The sequence below is a fragment of the Nelusetta ayraudi genome, unplaced genomic scaffold (assembly GCF_046127955.1).
Source record: "Nelusetta ayraudi isolate G7.1 ecotype Tasmania unplaced genomic scaffold, CSIRO-AGI_Nayr_v1 ptg000053l, whole genome shotgun sequence".
NCBI lineage: Eukaryota > Metazoa > Chordata > Actinopteri > Tetraodontiformes > Monacanthidae > Nelusetta > Nelusetta ayraudi.
In genome coordinates this window covers 3666646-3683393 of record NW_027466103.1, presented here as the reverse complement: position 1 = coordinate 3683393, position 16748 = coordinate 3666646, and the positions used below count along the sequence as shown (strand labels likewise).

At 45.3% G+C, this 16748-nt stretch overlaps 1 protein-coding gene across 3 annotated transcripts in view; it reads left to right on the top strand.

Moving 5' to 3' along the window:
* Nucleotides 1-16748, top strand: part of LOC142896424 (DENN domain-containing protein 2A) — a 37168-nt gene that overhangs the window by 687 nt on the left and 19733 nt on the right. Inside the window, exon 2 of one of the 3 annotated variants that reach the window (XM_076038074.1) lies at nt 3222-3665. The exons of the other annotated variants lie outside the window; for them this stretch is intronic. The gene's annotated coding sequence lies outside the window, so the exon portion shown is untranslated. The remainder of the gene's footprint in view (nt 1-3221; nt 3666-16748) is intronic. 3 annotated transcript variants of the gene reach the window in all.

The window sequence follows — 16748 nt, the reverse complement described above, 5'->3', positions numbered from 1 at the left end:
TTAGTTTGGAGGACTATGGAAGATAAATGTCAGGAAGTAGGTTTTTTTTCTCCCTCCCCCACTTGTGTTTGCTGGGGCTGATTCTCACCATGTGGCTGTAGTGGCTGTAGCTTCAGCTTAAGTATATACCTGAGTGAAGCCCTTTAACTGTCTGCTGCAAGTCCATTAGTGGCGTCCAAAAGATACTCATCAACCTCTATCCACACACACACACACACACACACACACACACGCACGCACGCACGCACACACACACACACGCACACACACACACACACATCACATTCCTCAGCGGCTGGAGGGGGGAAACAGAGAGAGAGAGAGTGGAGAAGAGGGGAGAGGATCAGTGAGATGAGCATTCTGGCCACTGAACAAAGGCCCCTCTTCATGCAGCATTGCCGGCCTGTGAATTGTCGTGAGGAGGCACACGGTGTGGAGCAGCTCTTCAGGTGCCTCCAAAAACTTTTTTTTTTTTCTTTCTCCCTCTCTCTCCCTCTCTCCCCCTGTCTCTCTCTCTCTCTCTCTCTCTCTCTCTCTCTCTCTCTCTCTTGGCGGCCTCCTCCTCCTGCACTACAGCCTCAGGGCTTCACTGTTTTCAGCTTCTTCCCTCCACACTCACTCATTCCGACTCCTATCTCTCAATGAGCTCCTCTCCCCCTTCTCAAAACTTTTCCCACCCCTCCTTCCGTCTTCTTTCTCTCCCTCTCTCTCCCTCTCTCCCCCTGTCTCTCTCTCTCTCTCTCTCTCTCTCTCTCTCTCTCTCTCTCTCACTCTCTCTCTCTCTCTCTCTCTCTCTCTTGGCGGCTCTTTAAACAATCAGGTCATTGCATGCCATGACAGGGCAATGCTGGAAGGTGTCTTACACTGGTGATTCATGGGCCTGAAGTCAGGAGTAATTTCAGCCATGATTAGTTGCTCAGTGGAATAATGTTGATACATAATTGAAAAGATTCACTGGACAGGAATCATAAGAAATCACACCACAGTAACTCTAAACCTTCTCAGTACGAAGCTGAACAAAAACATTAAGAAAACCCAAGCAATGAAAATCTTATGGTTTGAATACTGTTTTTCATGAAGAAGTCAAAATGTTCTGAGCTTCAGTCAACAGACTGGCAGGAAACCAGCGCAAATATCTTTAGAATTAAACCTCATGACTCCGGTTTAATCAGGCTCTCCAGGCCACAAACATGTCACCATCATACATTTACTGATGGAAGGAAAACTCTGTCGTAACCGGTGGCATTAACTGAGGCAAGAATGCCTGTTGTATCCAGCCAGTGCTCAAACAAGATTTATAACCACATGATGTTATGTCAGATAATAGCTGCAGCAGCAGCAGCAGCAGCAGCAGGAAAGTCTTCTGTGTCCTGTAGGCACTGACATCGAAGAGATTCCAACCAAACAGTGAACAAAATCTATGTCAGTGGGTTACTCACAATAAAAGCCCAAAACACGACATTCATTTCAACAATTAGCAGCTAAAGTTTAAAGTGTATTTTTATCCGAGGTTCGTAAAAGACTTCAGGTGTTTGAGAGAAGCTTGACTGGTCAAAATACGACGGTCCTGAGGTGTTTGAAGGTTGTGAGGTCAGGGGCTGATGGAACTGAGTCAGGCAGCGAGATCGAGGGATGGGGATGGGGACTGTCTGCCTGCAAGGTTGGCAAAGGTAGCGAACCGGTGAGCTGCGCCGTTGTGAAAGGGCTCTGCTGTGTGTGCGATTGGCTCGCATAACCTTTTACAATGCAAACATACGCGCGCACGTACGGACACACATATGCACGCACGCACAACAAACAAACGCACACACACGCACGCAGACATGCACGCACACAGAGAGAGAGAGAGAGAGAGAGAGAGAGAGAGAGAGAGAGAGAGCTCAGTGCGGGTCAAATGTTCACATTATGAGTCAGGATTCTGTGCTGTGGCAAACAGAAAAAAAGTGTTTTTCAGTCAGTTTGTATTCATCACTTACAATATTCACACCCTCGACACCCCCCCTCACAGACTCTCTGATTCATGCCCCGTCACCCGCTGCATTCTGGGTACTTCATGTTATTTCCACTTTTCTTCCATTCTTTTCTGTCTCCTCTTTCTCACCAGATGACCGACTCATTCTTACTCAATGCATTATTATATGTCTTTTTCTCAATGGCGATACAACACAGCAACACATAGGGCCCATGAGGTCTTCCCAATGGAGGTTACCGCAATTTTGTCAGTGGATTCAAGTTTAGAAATTAGATTGGGGGTGGGGAGGGGAAGGGAAGGGAGAAGCAGTGCTCATAAGAACTCATAGGCCGGATGTTTCGTATTGTGATTAATCCGTCATCACTCAAGAGTGAGTCAGCTTGCTCGATTCTTGAAGCGCAGGGTGAAGCGGAGGAGGATGGCATAAGTCACTGCAGCCAGCGCACGGTTTTTGATTTCACCCTGGTCGGTGACTGTATGGGAAACAGATTGATTATGATGTGCTGCTGCTCTGTGTTTGTGAAGACACAAAAACATGCAGAACCTGTCAGAGGTAACTTAAGTATCCCTGTGGTGGAAAGCCCACAGTGAGTCTTTTTTTTAAGACGTAGGCACTATCAAAAATAAACCACACCTTCTGGCCAATCACATTGAAGCGTGTTCGCTGTGTGTGTTGGTGGGTTCCCCTCCGGAGGCTCCACTTTCAGTCAGAAACATGTATCCCAGACATATTAAAGGTCCACCAGAAGCACCCATGAAGATCTTTACCACTGGCTGCCCACTGCTCCTCAGAAGAGAATGGGCCAAATGCAGAGACCCAGTTGTACTGTACATCATGCACATTTGCACTTAAGCGCATCTTTTTCCTTTCTTTTGCAAGTAAGCGGAAGCAAGCTTTATAAGTATTTTTTTCTCTGTCTTCTTTCATCAACTTTTAATTTTCTTCCGCTGAAAACACTTTTCTCTGGGAGCTTGGCAAGAAACTACAGAATTCTGTGACACTTCAAGTTTTGTTATATTGTCATATGATCAACTCTGCTATCAGGCTAAACAAATCATGTCCATGTGTACTTGAATGGTTTATATGCATAAGTGTTTTGCTGTTGACTCGTGGGTACAGCCTGTGACATCTGTCTCTATTGTTTTCCACTCTGAAGCTGGACAGCAGGGCTTTAGTGGGGTTATGCCCCCAACCCCCACACCTCCCTTCCCTTACCCCTCCCACTTTTTTTTTTTTTAGTTTTTACAGGAACTGGCTTTTGACAGACGCTCTGCAGGCCAGCCTGCTGCTTGAAAAGAACCCACCTGCTGCCCCAGAGCTGCCACTGTTGCTGCAGTGATGCACTCAGAAAGAATGTGTCCTGCTGGGTTGGTGAAAGAATCGCTCTTGTGGCGGGAGATACATTGTCTCTAACGTCGCTAGATGGCCATGAGTTTAGCCGTGATCAAAAACTACACCCCCCAAAACTACCCCTCCTCAGACATGCTTAGTTGTGAAAACAATGCAATGCAACTCACCCTGAACTTGTTTCTTGTCCAAGTCAATCAGATCTTTTCAGTTTCCCTTTTTGCATAATAGTTGAATGCAGAAGTTTCCATGGAGGCTACGAAAGTCACAGTGTTGATTGTGTACACTGTACTTCATGGCTCTGCTGCACCAGGGGTAATTCGATTCAACTATTGCACCTGTATGGTAAGGCAGTCTCTTGGAATATTTCCCAAATCTGGTGGATTTGTTTTATGCATCCATTTGGGAAAGAGCCAGAAAACACTTTGGAAGGCCTGGCTCCAAAACTTAGGCTCTGTCACAAGTGAGCCAGTAACATCGCCAGGCTTCCTATTGGTGGGAAGGGCAAAAGTAGAAGAAGAAGAAGAAGAAGACCTTTATTGATCCCACGGTGGGAAAATTTGCAAAAAAAAAAAAAAAAAAAATAGAGCTGCAGGACGGCTGCAATGCATCGTTTTCTTTGATTAAACTCTTTCCAAATGCAAAGTAGTGAGTAGAGTAGGAATGTGTTTCTTTAGTGTTCTTTAGATTCAAAAAGAAAAACAGGGTAATATTGCACTGTCCAACTGCTGCCAGGTGGTGGTCGACCAGCTCGCAGTGGTTTCCTTTTTTTGTCACTACCAATCTCTCGCTCTAGCCTCCGACTGACTTTAGCCGCATTTCCATTACAGTTTTTCGCAAAATAAAAGCGATATTTCTAAAATTTTGACAAAGTATCATTTACAAATTTGCATTTGTTTCTACTGAATTATAATTGAAAATCTTGTCCCGCTAGATCCCACATTGAGGAGGATGGAAGTACAAAACATTTTGCGATAATTCGGAATTTTTGCTGTCAAGAAGGGTTGTCATATTTTTCTCTTTGAATACTTGTAAAAAAGAAATTCAGTCTCCTCCGTCAAAACATGACGTGCTATTTTCACTCGAAGTGAGCTGGTCACGTGACCCCGTAAAGCACGTCCTGTGACGTGTCAATGCCAAAAAAGTGTTTCTTTTTTGGCATCTCATGACACTTTTGCGATATACGTCTATATTGATACTGTGGTGATTAATGAATGAATGCGTGGATTATGGGATGAATGTGCAACAAGCCCAGCCTGCAATTTGACAGCTGTGCATCATTTTGTCATTTTGGTTTTGCTGTGTTTGCACACAAAGACAATGTTTCTCCGCATCCCGTTGCTTCTGTGCTGTTGTTCTGGGTTGCCTACATACTGTAATACAGTCATATTAAAAAAAAAAAAAAAGAAAGTGTATCGAGGCTGAAATGGAACAAAAAATAAAACCAGAAACTTGCTGTGGCTGTATTTTGAACGCTGACGCCGCCATGGTGGGCCTGATCCTCGATTCCTGCGTTCATGTTTACGCAGGCCGCAGAATGGGAATGTTGAGCGGAGCTGCTGCTGCTGCTGCTGCCTGCTGGCAGACTCAGTAATGGCAGGGTTGGGTGATGTGGGCTGGGAGAATCATAACATAGAGCCGGTGAAGATGATCCCGTCTGATGTTTGCCTTTGCACTGCTTGTGCCCACCGGCCGTGTGTGTGTGTGTGTGTGTGTGTGTGTGTGTGTGTGTGTGTGTGGCGGCGGTGTGTGTGATACCCAGACACTCTAGAGCAAAGGCGCATTGATCGGAATATATGCCAGAAGGAATTTGTCGTGGAAGCAAACATGCGCTTCATGAGTTCAAAAGGTGACTATTAGGGAAAAAAATATGAGACCCGCTTATATTTTGCTTTGAGGCTTTCAGCGGGCCTCATGGATTGATTTGGAGAGTCCAACGCCACACTGACTATGGGTTAGCTTGATGATGTGCCGTTTGTGCATATTAAAATGTAGGATGGAAGAAGTGTCTGGGGGAGGGGCGGATCCCGCCCCCTCTCCCTTAGCCGAGCCTGAGAGAGCGGAATTTTGTTTACCTGTCAATTTGCGGATCAAGCGACATCTGGGGCGGCGCTACTCCAAGTCAAACCACTTAATGGGCCGACAGCAGACAGACTCTCTGCAGACACACTGGCTTTGATCACACCAAATTGCATCCAAACGTCGTCTTTTTAAGTCCCAGGTTTTGGGAGGGTAGCACTTACCTCTGCCTGCCTCCAGCCCTGACACGAACCCTCCAGAATGTTTTGTTGTTTTGTTTTGTTTTCAACTATTGATCAGTCCGTACGTTTATGTGAAGAGCGTCATCGAACGAAGCTCAAAATCAGACCAATCGGACTTCTCTCCTTGTCCCAGTTTACATGCATCTGAGAAAATCGAGTTATTGACGGGAACGCGTCCTCCTCCCCCACACTAGGGGACAATATGAATCTTTTCAGTGTGTTAACTTCCGGTTAACTTCTTTCGTCGCACAATAACAAAACAACTGGAGCACGATACAACACCGGTGTAATGTCCGTACTGGTTTTCAATTTAACGAGTTTCCTCACCTAACAGCTAAGGATGTGCTGCGCCACCATCAGCGGATTGGTCAGAAATTCACAAATGTACACAACATATACTGGCGATTTTACTGTTTTACTGCCCACATCTACCACAGCAGATATACTCTCAATCTATCACAGAGAATCACAACAAACACGGCTTTCTTCGTATTCTTATTTCTTCGAGTATTAGTAAATGAAGTCAGCATCCAGGTAACATTTTGATTTGGGCTGCCTGAGACAACTGGTTTCCCTCGGCTATCATGTTTTCTTTACTTTCACTAAAATCGCCAGTAACACGTTGTGTATGTTTATGATTTTTTTGACGATCTGCTGACGGAGGCGCAACGGCTGTTCGGTAAGGAAACCGATGGTGATTTGGAGATGGAGACAACAACGGCATGTGCTGTTGGAGGGCTACAAAAAAAAAACATGTCTTGGATTCTACACTTTGTGCCGTCATGGTGGTGAGAGATCCGGACCCTTGGTTCTTGGTGCATACGGGTTCGTAAAACAGACTCGTGGGAGAGGGCTTAGAATTGTAACGTATGGAGCTTCAGAAAAGTCATTGAAACGTATCTACCGACTCCTTTTAATGTGTTGATAAATAGATAAATAAATAAGATAAATAACTAGAAAACACAACTGTAATGAAACAGTTTTAAACACATTACCGAATAACGCGCAGATCATTTGCAAAACTTTTCGACTTGTGACGCTGTTTCGAGCCTCCAGGAAGTAACTATGAGCGCCAATTCCACTCCAGGTGAGAAGCGGCATTGTTCTGCATGAACTGGCGAGTTGTTCAGAGCACCGTGTCGTTGCAAACTTTTTTGGAGAACACAAATTGACTAAAAAGGTTCTCGGTTGTGTCCTCAGTTATACGCAAACTCATAGTAGCGCGCCACACGTTGAAGGAGCTCGTGTCTTGCATGTTTTTGTTCTGGGGGCAGACGCTAACCCGGGGGTTTGCCGCATGCACACACACTTTGTTCAGTTATACTCCGACTAAGGCGTATTCATTACGGAGAAATTTTAATTCCAATCGTATTATCTGGGTGTCTCAATCGGAGTTCTCTGATTCCAATCGGAGCTCTCAAACGCCGATCTCAGTTGGACTAACGTGTTTACATGCACTTCAGTTGTCCGATCACGATCGGACTAAGGCAATAATTCAGATTTCTCGAGTGTCATGTATGAGCTGTGTGTCTTTAGGCCTCTTGTGTCTCTCCTTCATAATCCAGTGCTAAGTAGTTGTGTTGTGTGACTTTGGCAGGAGGATTTTCTTTTTTTTTTGTATAAAATATATGATAATAATGTTTCATATTGCACGAAAGTCTTTGGTAGTTCGGACAAAGTTCTAGCGTTATCTCTATTTTCACATCTTAATTTTTTTCTAAATCTGAGGTAGTGGGGGTCACCATTAGCCCTTTGTTTACAGCCTCCCCAGCTTAATCCGAAACTTTGTAGTAGCTTGCACGTTTTCTTTTCTCGTTTTTTTTTTTATGGGAACAAATACATTATGTTCTCAGACAAAGAGCTGGCTGAGGGTGTTGTCTAATTTGAATGAGGTATTTGCGCCTTTTGTGAGATCACAAAATGGCTCTTTTCTCCCCCTCTACAGCTGTAAAATGGATAAACCAGGTGACGTGATTGGTTTGTCTGAAGGGTAGATTACTCTGTTTTGCTTTTCCTCAGCAGTACTAAGCAGTTAGCCCTCTTCATTTCTCGAAGTGTCCTTGAAGTGTCCAATGGCCGGCGGTCTTGGCCCTGACTCAGCTGCTGCTCGCCGGCTGTGTGCGGGTCAAAGACGTCGACTCGCACTCTGACTCCGGAGTTTACACTCCGGAAGAGCCCTTTCCCAAGCTCTCGCCTCGCTCGGCTCCCCTGGGGATTGGCAGGGGTGAATAATAAAATGTGTTTCTGGAGCAGAGGAGCAGGAGAGCAGGGACGAAACGGAGGAGCAGGACGGGTGGGAAATTCCAAGCGGAAACCTTCAAAAAGGAAGGAGGAAAGAGGGAGAGGGAGAGACTCTCTCTGCTGTTTGGGCCTCAGCTGAGAGAAATTTGATCTGAGGGGTTCTACTTATTGTTTGAAAAACCTTCCAGTCCCACACACTCTTTAGACGTTCACTGTGCCGCAGTCTGCAGTGGAGAACAGAGGTTTTAATACTGCTCGCTGCAGGGAATTGAATATCTTTTCCTGCAAATGAGGCCTTCCACATGCGTTCTCTAACTCGTTGACATTGTGCAGAACTTTCTGATGAAATGATCTGATCTCTAAGACAACGGTAGACCTGTGCTAATATAGTATTACTGTATTACTGTAGTTCCAAAGTTAAGTGTATAATGTTTGGAGATTTTGAGAAGAAACAGCGAATTTGATAGATTGCAGCGCTCACCCTCTCACCCTCCATCCCCCCGAGCTTGCCAGTCAACTACAGTGGCCTGCACGCACAATGCTAACCGGCCACCCTAAATAAATAACACGTCAAGCAGCTGGATTGTCCACACCAGGCTTCCTTAGAAAAGTGGCATTACAAGATGGCAGCTTACTGGGAGCAAGACCCTTATTGCTCTATGTGTATTCTTATATATAAATAAGAACCATTCTAAGGGTAGGAAAACCAAATGACTTTTGTTGTACTGTAAGTATACACTATTATAAATGTATTTATGGGCTGTATATCAAGCTTTTGTCAATATAAAAATGGTAAATCGGGGCAAATTTTACACACTGCACCTTTAAGCATGACACACACCACCAGGTTTCCAACCAGAATCAGCCTGTTGACACTGAAAAGTGTCGTCTCCTGCCAGACCGTTAGGCTTCCTGCTCGGAAGAGTGGCACAGATTCTTTTGCTTGCTGAGGGTTCCCATCCACGGGTTGATTTACTCTGTCAGTTATGATGCATGCGCCGCTGCAACCACAGGTGCATCTTGGCGAGGATCTGGTTTCTAACCGCTTGAATTGGTCCCTACAGGTTTTGTTATAGGAAAAAGTGAGTCGGGGCTGGAGATATTTGTAAAGTAAGCTGGGTATTTGGTTTGTCGTCTGACTTGTTTTTTATTTTTGTTTTTTTTTTTGCGGAAAGTGGATGATAACACTTTAGCCGCCGGTGTTCACAGTTTTTATCTTCATGGCTTGTGAACGGGGACATTTCAAATATTTGTTTGCACTGACTGCTTCTATATGAGTTCATACGCCGCAAGTATTCTAACCATTTTCAATTGGCGCCAGAGAAAATCTGAGAGAAAAATAATATATGTGGGTACCAGAGATACTATACACGTGCAAAAAGAAATGCATTCTCCTTTGCTCAAGAAGCTTGAGTGCTCAAGAATGGAAAAGAAAAATCACAGAAATCAAAGAAAGTTGGATATTGCCATAGCAGTGGAGGTAATTTGGGGTTGACCACTGTGGGAGACCTGAAAGTCACTGTGTAAAGTTACCATGATGGCCCCAAATAGTTCCAGCTCAGAAAATGTGGTTTGAGAGTCTGTTGGCTGACCCAGTGTGAGCGTTCATGTGGATCATATTGAGGTCACTAGCATAAGAGGGAATCATCAGAAACCTCTGTTGACTCCTGTTCACCTGGGTGAAAATGTTTCGTTTGTGGATTTTTCAGAGGCAGCGTTGGACAGAATCATGTAGACAAAGCGAATCTGAAAAAGGGGCCCTGGCAGGAGTTGGCATGAGCGCCATCCTCTGGAGCCAGCCGAGTAATTGGGAACAGACGACTGATGAGTCAGGAGATCTGCTGATGGGAACTCTAGCTGCACTCACACAAACAGAGCTCAGTCCGACTCTTGCTGGGATGTTTTTCTGGACTGAGCAGCACTGGTCACTGCTGAAATTTCACTCAGTTGAGGTGAGACACTGAGAGTTGAAAATGTGGTGTGTCCCATTCATTCTCCTCTCGTCTGAATACAAGTTAGCTTTTATTATTTTGGAGGATGAGGATGAGGATTTTTTTGTTCTATAATTTCACATATCTAAAATAGTTATATCTGCAAATGATAACATGCTCAGCCAGTTGATGATAAGACTTCAATGGAATAGAGCTCATACAACTGGGCAAAGCTTTTTATTTGTGTCTTTAAAAACAGGCCAATCAGATTTCTTTATGATTGACCGAGTGAGTTGGTAACAGCCCAAGGTTTCTGAGTGGACGTATGTGGTGAGTTGGTTTGTGGGAGGGAAGCCTCTAATTACCATTCTTTGGGTTCTTTTTTTCATTTCTGTTGTGATAGAAAGTGATTAAAGCACTGCTATTGCTGCACTGCGTGCCTCCACAGTTTACAAACTTGCAAACTTGCAGTAAAGCCTGCCTCCCTCTGCCCAAAGGACTCTGATTGGTTCTGCTAGACTTTGCGACACTTCCAACACTTCCAATCGGAGTTTTTCAAGATGCTTCTACAAACAGTCGGAGCAGAAACACCGGCAAACCTGCTGAATTGCAAGGTCCTGTTATTCCTGGAGGTGGTTGACTCTAGGAAGGTCTGGTTCTGTTGTCATGAAAGCAACTTATCAGTGTGGGGGAGGGGCGGACATGAGGACAGATGTTCAGATGGCTCTGAGACGTAACCTGACACCCGAATAGACGGAGGTGGGGGGGGGGGATTTGTTTGCAGGGGCGTTCAAGGCAGATTTATCCTCCTCCTCCTCCTCCTCCTCCTCCTCCTCCTCCTCCTCCACCTCCTCCACCTCCTCCTCCTTCTTCTGCTCTCCTCGAAAAGATCTTCTCTTTTTCCTTTGTTACTGCAGCTTCCCTTCTTTTCCCCGAGCTTGTCTGGGCATCGCATGTGTCTGAGATAAAAATGATATAATTGATCTGGAAGAATCCGTGATGCACTCCAACTTTCCTGCACCTCCAAGGAGAGAAAGACACACAACATTTAAAAGTTATTAAAACAGCACTTGTGCTATTACCCCTCGTGACAGGCCAACAAAAGGCAGAGCTCCAACCGACTACCTCTCTGTCTGAGGGTTCATTGCTTGAAAGGCTACAGTGCATCATTAGCCGCATGCAGGCAGTGGAATGCAGAATAGAGGCTTTGGGTAGAGGAAAGGGAGACTTCACCCGTTAAAAGGCATTTGTAAACCCTCTGACAGGTGGAGCAGGTCCGAAGGAGGAGGATTTCTGCTGAGCTTGTGTGCAGCTTTCCTTCCTCTCGCTGCCACTTTGACCTCACGACCGGCCGAGCTGTCCAATTTAGTGACAAACTCCGCTTCTGAAGGTCGATTCATTTATATCAGGAGAGACGGGAAGTTGATTCAATTTGTCACATCACACTTCCTGTATGTTTGCGGCACAAACACAAAGAAGAAAATGCCCCCCCCCCCCCAGTCCCCTACCCAGAGGCCGAAAAGCTTCCATAATTATAATCAGAGCGGCTTTTTCTGCAGCCTTGATTTTAATTAAAGTTTGTTTATGCATCTCCTTGTGCATTGTCCAGGACTCAGGCGGATACATCGCAGACAACCACACCGTCAGAAGTCTCATTGTCCAACAATGGAGCTGTGTTATAATTAGAGGCGACTGATAAGAAAGAAAGAAAAACATTTGGGAGAGAGAAATGAATTGTTTGTGGTTTAACCCCGCCAGTTCTCTTCTGGTTCTGCTGCTAACCCAGTTTCCAAAGTGCCTCCGGTCCATCCCATCCCAACAATGGAGAGAGCTGGAGAGGGGGTCGAGGGAGGGAGGAGGTGGGGCGAACTGGAAGCGCACGGGGACACTGCGCAGCGGGACCCGAGTTTAGTCAATAGGTTTGTGGGACGGGACCTTGTCTGGAGTCCAAATACTGATAGGAATATATTGCTGTGCATTGCAAGGTCTGCATAGCAAACAGAAAAACGGGGCAACATAGACCACACCACAAATCCACTACCAGTGGTTTTCAAAGGTTCCATGTTTTGCAAAATTTACGTCTGCCCCATTAGCTGCATCATTTTTGTGAGTGTATTGTTTGTGGGGGTTTTTTGTTTGTTTTTTTGATAATCAATCCTGCGCAGTTGGTCAAATGAGCAAAGAATGAAAAATAAAGTTCTGAAAATGGGTCTAACACGGGACCTCCAAAAGAACCACACTGAAGGTTGGATTTCTGAAGTCACCAGTTTCGGTTAAAAAAAAGTGGTACTCCAGTTGAGACATGTCAAGATGAATATATCACTGAGTGAGTGGACGGCTAGGAGGGGACGTGTGTGATTTGGGACGCAGCTCTAGACTGGACAGCAACAGGAATCTGAAGTCATCCAGCTCATGAAACAGGAATGAGTCAGAAATAATTAAAAACAGAATTTTGGAGATTGAATGACACACTTTCTGGCTGTGAATTGCATGCTGGGGATCGTTACTCACACACCAACACACACACACACACACACACACACACACATACACACACTCACATACGTGGACGCAAACAGTCGTAGAGCCGGCCGGTTTGGCGCAAGTCCAAGATCCTGCGATGAAATAAGCTTGGGAAAGCAGCAGGGGCCCCAAACAGGACACAGACACAGAAACAGAGAGAGAAAAAGAGGCAGCGAGAGGCTGCCGAGCCCAGATAAAATTCCATTGTTTATTTGCGCGACCTTTTCCCTCTCCCTCTCCATACATCCCTTCCTCTCTGCCATCAGCCCTTCCTTTCTGGAGTCTTCAGCAACCCAAAGGCCCAAAGCCCACAAAAGCCCATAGCAGGGGTCAAGGTTGCGTGTCAGTCATTGTGAAATACCCGCACGACTCGGACGAGATGCCTCACGTCAGCTCGTCGACACTGTGGAAGGTAAAGATGTGCCACAGTTCAGTGTCTGAGAGAAGAAGGAAAGTTGAAAGAAAAAAAAACAACAATTCTCTCAATATTAAGAAGAAGACGTAGAAATAAGAGTAGGAGGGGAGAAAAAAAAGAACTCAACCGAACTGAACATGCAGCTGCGTGTTCAATTGGTTGCAGGCAGGACTTTTGGAAAGGCTGCAGCAAGCCACATCTCGCAACGGACGGAGTTCCTCGGTCGAGCAAAGGCCTCAGAGGGAAAGAGAAAATAATTTGTGCTTTTCCTGGCAGTGTGCTATTCAGATTTTTCTGGGGGGGGCAATTAAATCCTCTTTTTGCACCTGGTTTAAAGAAGCGCACTCGCAATTATGGGGCAAGTTTATGGGTCGGTGAAGATCCGCAAATAACGTGCATTCTTGAATTCTGTTTTGAAAAGACGGAGCAAGAGGAGAACAACGTTTTAGCCAAAGGAAGCGGTGAGGGTGAAGATGATGTCATGGTTTGAGCTGTTCCTGCAGGGCCGGAAGGAGGGAGGGACTGAGGGATGGGAGGAAAGATGGAGGAATGGAGGGATGGAGAGACACAGGGGGAAGGTGGGAGGATGATACCTTCATGAGAAAGCTGTTTGAGAGGGCAGAAGCAGCACCTGCAAACGGTGGACGGCGGAGCTGGCCCAGCGGCGCCACAATAAGTGATGAGTCTCTGAGTGTGTGAGTGTGGACAGACTCGAGCAGGTTTCGTAACAGTTTGCAAATTTTTCAGGAGTGGTGGTATGAGAGCTACGACGGTGGCTGGCTTTGTCACTGGAGGATTATGGTGAGGCAGTGCTGCCGTTATTCATGAGAGGAATGTCTGCTGTACTCTCTTTCTGTCTGCTGAGTGGCAAGATGTGCAAAATTGTGAGGTTGTGAGAAAATAAATATGGAGGAAAAGGGTCGTGCGTCACTGTTTGTTTGCTTTTTCTTTTCAAAAATGAATTTTAAAAGTAAATAGCGATTGTTATTGAGTCAGCATGTGGTTGTGGGAGGAGGAGACGTCTCATATTCCATTTTTTAGAAGTGTGGGGAGTAAAGCACAGCACTGGAGAACGGCTCTTTGTGATGTCATAAAGGGCACTGATATTTCATGACCCCAGGTGCTGGGCGTAGTTAATCAGACTCCAACTGCTGTTGTCTTCTGCTTCCGCTCAACTGACGACAAACATATAAACAATGATGCCGAATCAGGAGAAAATACTTTAAGGCTCTTCAAGGACACTTGCAAGGACAGACTGCTGCACCACGTGTGTGTGTGTGTGTGTGTGTGTGTGTGTGTGTGTGTGTGTGTGTGTGCGCAGGCATTTTTATGTCATGAATGACCGGAAGATCATTCATGACATAAAAATGTGAAGCTGACGCACAAAGCCTACAACTTTATGAAAATATTTGACTTATTTACGTTGCTTCAGAATTCCTAGAATTATTAGCACTAACAAAAACTGTAGTGCATCTTGAAACGGTCGCAGTGGTGACCTTGTCGTCAAAAATCGGAAAAACTGAGTTATTTTTCTTCATCTCCCACTAACTTCCCACTGGAACCTTTATTTGCTGGTTTTAAATAGGCCTTAGCACTCAGTGGGTGATAATGGTGTTGATTTAGTGCAGTACAAATAAAAGTTGATTGATTGATTGATTGATTGATTGATTGATTAGAAATGTGGTGTGGAGGGAGGAGGAGAGCAGGTGCAAAGGAGAAGGAGTAAGAGGAAGTGGAGAAGGAGGAGGAAGAGGAGGAGGTGGAGGAAGAGGAGGAATAGAAGGAGGATGAGGAAGAGGAGAGTGGGAGGACTAGAAGGAGGAGAAGGAAGGGTTGGAGTAAGAGGAGGAGAAGAGGAGGAGGGCAGGAGGAAGAGGAGGAGTATAAGGATGGGGACCATCCAGGAAAGGCTGAAAGGTCAAAGGTCGTGCAGACTGTATTGTCTGCACGACGTCTTATGTATCTTGTTTTTTATGTACAGGCGGCGCTGGCAGATGATTCTGGTGCTGCAACACAGCGCTGCGCTTCTGCAATGAGGTCCCAACAAACAACATTCCTCTCAGTGGTAGATGAGCATCCGTGTTTATATAGTGTATTAAAAACAAAAAACAAAAAAACAAAACTAAAAACTGTCTGTGGTCCGGCACTTAGCGTCCGTCTGCTGATAGAAATCTCCTGCTGAGTTTGTTATGCAACTGATGCTCGGCTGTGATGGCCCGACTCTGACCTCACTGCTGCTGTCTGAGCAGAGACACGCCCGCTTGCCGTGACCGTTGTGCCATGCATGATGAGTTTCCATACTGCTACAACTACATACTAGGTTTGAAAAAAAGAAAAATTCTACACGTTCTTTAAAAAGTGACCATCATCAGAAACACAACGGTCTTTTAACCCTTTAAGCGCCAGAAGTATTTCAAGAAAATATAAAATTTTGATATCCAGATTTCAAATGGCTGTGTCTAAAAATTGGTTTGAAATAAAGCCATACTGTAATTGAGAAAAACCTTCAGTATGACCCAAACTTTGAGAAAGGGGTTAATTTCTGTTTGTTTGTTTTTGTATTATGTCAGATGTCAGGGATCTGTATGTCAGTCTCCACATCCCTGCTGCCTCCACCGGCACTGGTTTGGCGTTTCCTCCCTCAGCTTCTACCACGTTGATCACTAGCTCCCCCATTTTCTTTCATTGCCGCATCCTCCGTCCCCATTAGCGGTGTTTTGAGCACTCCTGCTTCCCCCACCACGTCCCCTCATCCTCATTCGCCAATTACTCCCACCCTGGCCACGCTGAGGCGAAGCACGTGCTGCTTGGTGACTGTCGTGGGACGCACCGACGCACCGGCAGACTCGCTCTCACGGGACAACTGGACATCAGAAAGTGAATCTTCCTCTTCTTTATCTGAGTCAGACATTACTTGACGAAGTACTTTGTCAATGAACAAACCTCTCGGCAATGTATTCTCGGTAAAATTCGCTGTCTTTCTCTCTCTGCTCCTACTACAACCACTTCCTCGTCTCCTCGACTGACGCTTTCTCTCTATTCATGCTCCAAAATCTGAATATAAGCGACTGCTCACATTGAAGCCACAGGTGTCTGCCATCTCCTGGTGTAAAGTGGTAACTACTTTCAGCACCATATTTGCCGCGATGGCCTGTTTAATTCAGCAATGACGCTTGTCGCAATTTTGCGACCATGGCGCCTAAAGGGTTAAAACAATAGATAACACACAAAACTGAACAGAGTAAAAAAAAAGAAGCTATTTCACTTATACTATCAAATGTGTTTAATCGAAGCATTTAAGTGAATAATAGAAATATAAATTTAAATTGGCAATTTCTACAAATTGTCTGCTAAATTATACAAGAATAAATTAATATAATTGAGTCAACCGGTGGTTTTTGGAATAGGAAAACCACAAACACATTAAATATGGGTGTTGTAATGTGGACAACAGGCCAAGCAACCGTCTCCATGCTAAAAACTAATTGGGGCCCAATCAATCAATTAATAGGACAAGATTTTTGGATTAGAAGTATGATTTAAATCATTATTTAAATCATATTTCTTTTTGAGTTGACTTGTTACTGATTTGTGACAACCTGCCCGTCGCTGTCCTCTGATGAGCAGAACTCCACTTCCCGTCCTGTGAGTTTCTCTGCAGCCAGTCGCACCTCACCAGGCTGGAGAGGGAGTCTAGCTTGAGGAGGGGCAGGTGGAGGTCTTCAGGGGTCACAGTTTTTTCCCCCTCCGTGATGTTTTTATTGGCTGGAGCAGATGGTTTCCCTCACCCGAGGCCATTCACAGGCCGAGCCTCCTGCTTGGACGGCCAGCATGAACAATGGTGGCCAGTAGCTGTGGGAGACAGAGGCCTTCTGGGAGGAATCTCCACTAAGCTGCTGCTCTTCTTCTGCTCCCTCTTCTCATCCTCCTTCTCCTCCTCTTCCTCTACCTGTTCCCCCTCTTCCTCTCCTCCTCCTCCTCCTTCTTCTTCTTCTTCTTCTTCTTCTTCTTCTTCAAGCTCAGGCCTTTTATGCCTTTTATGGCACTTAGAACCTCT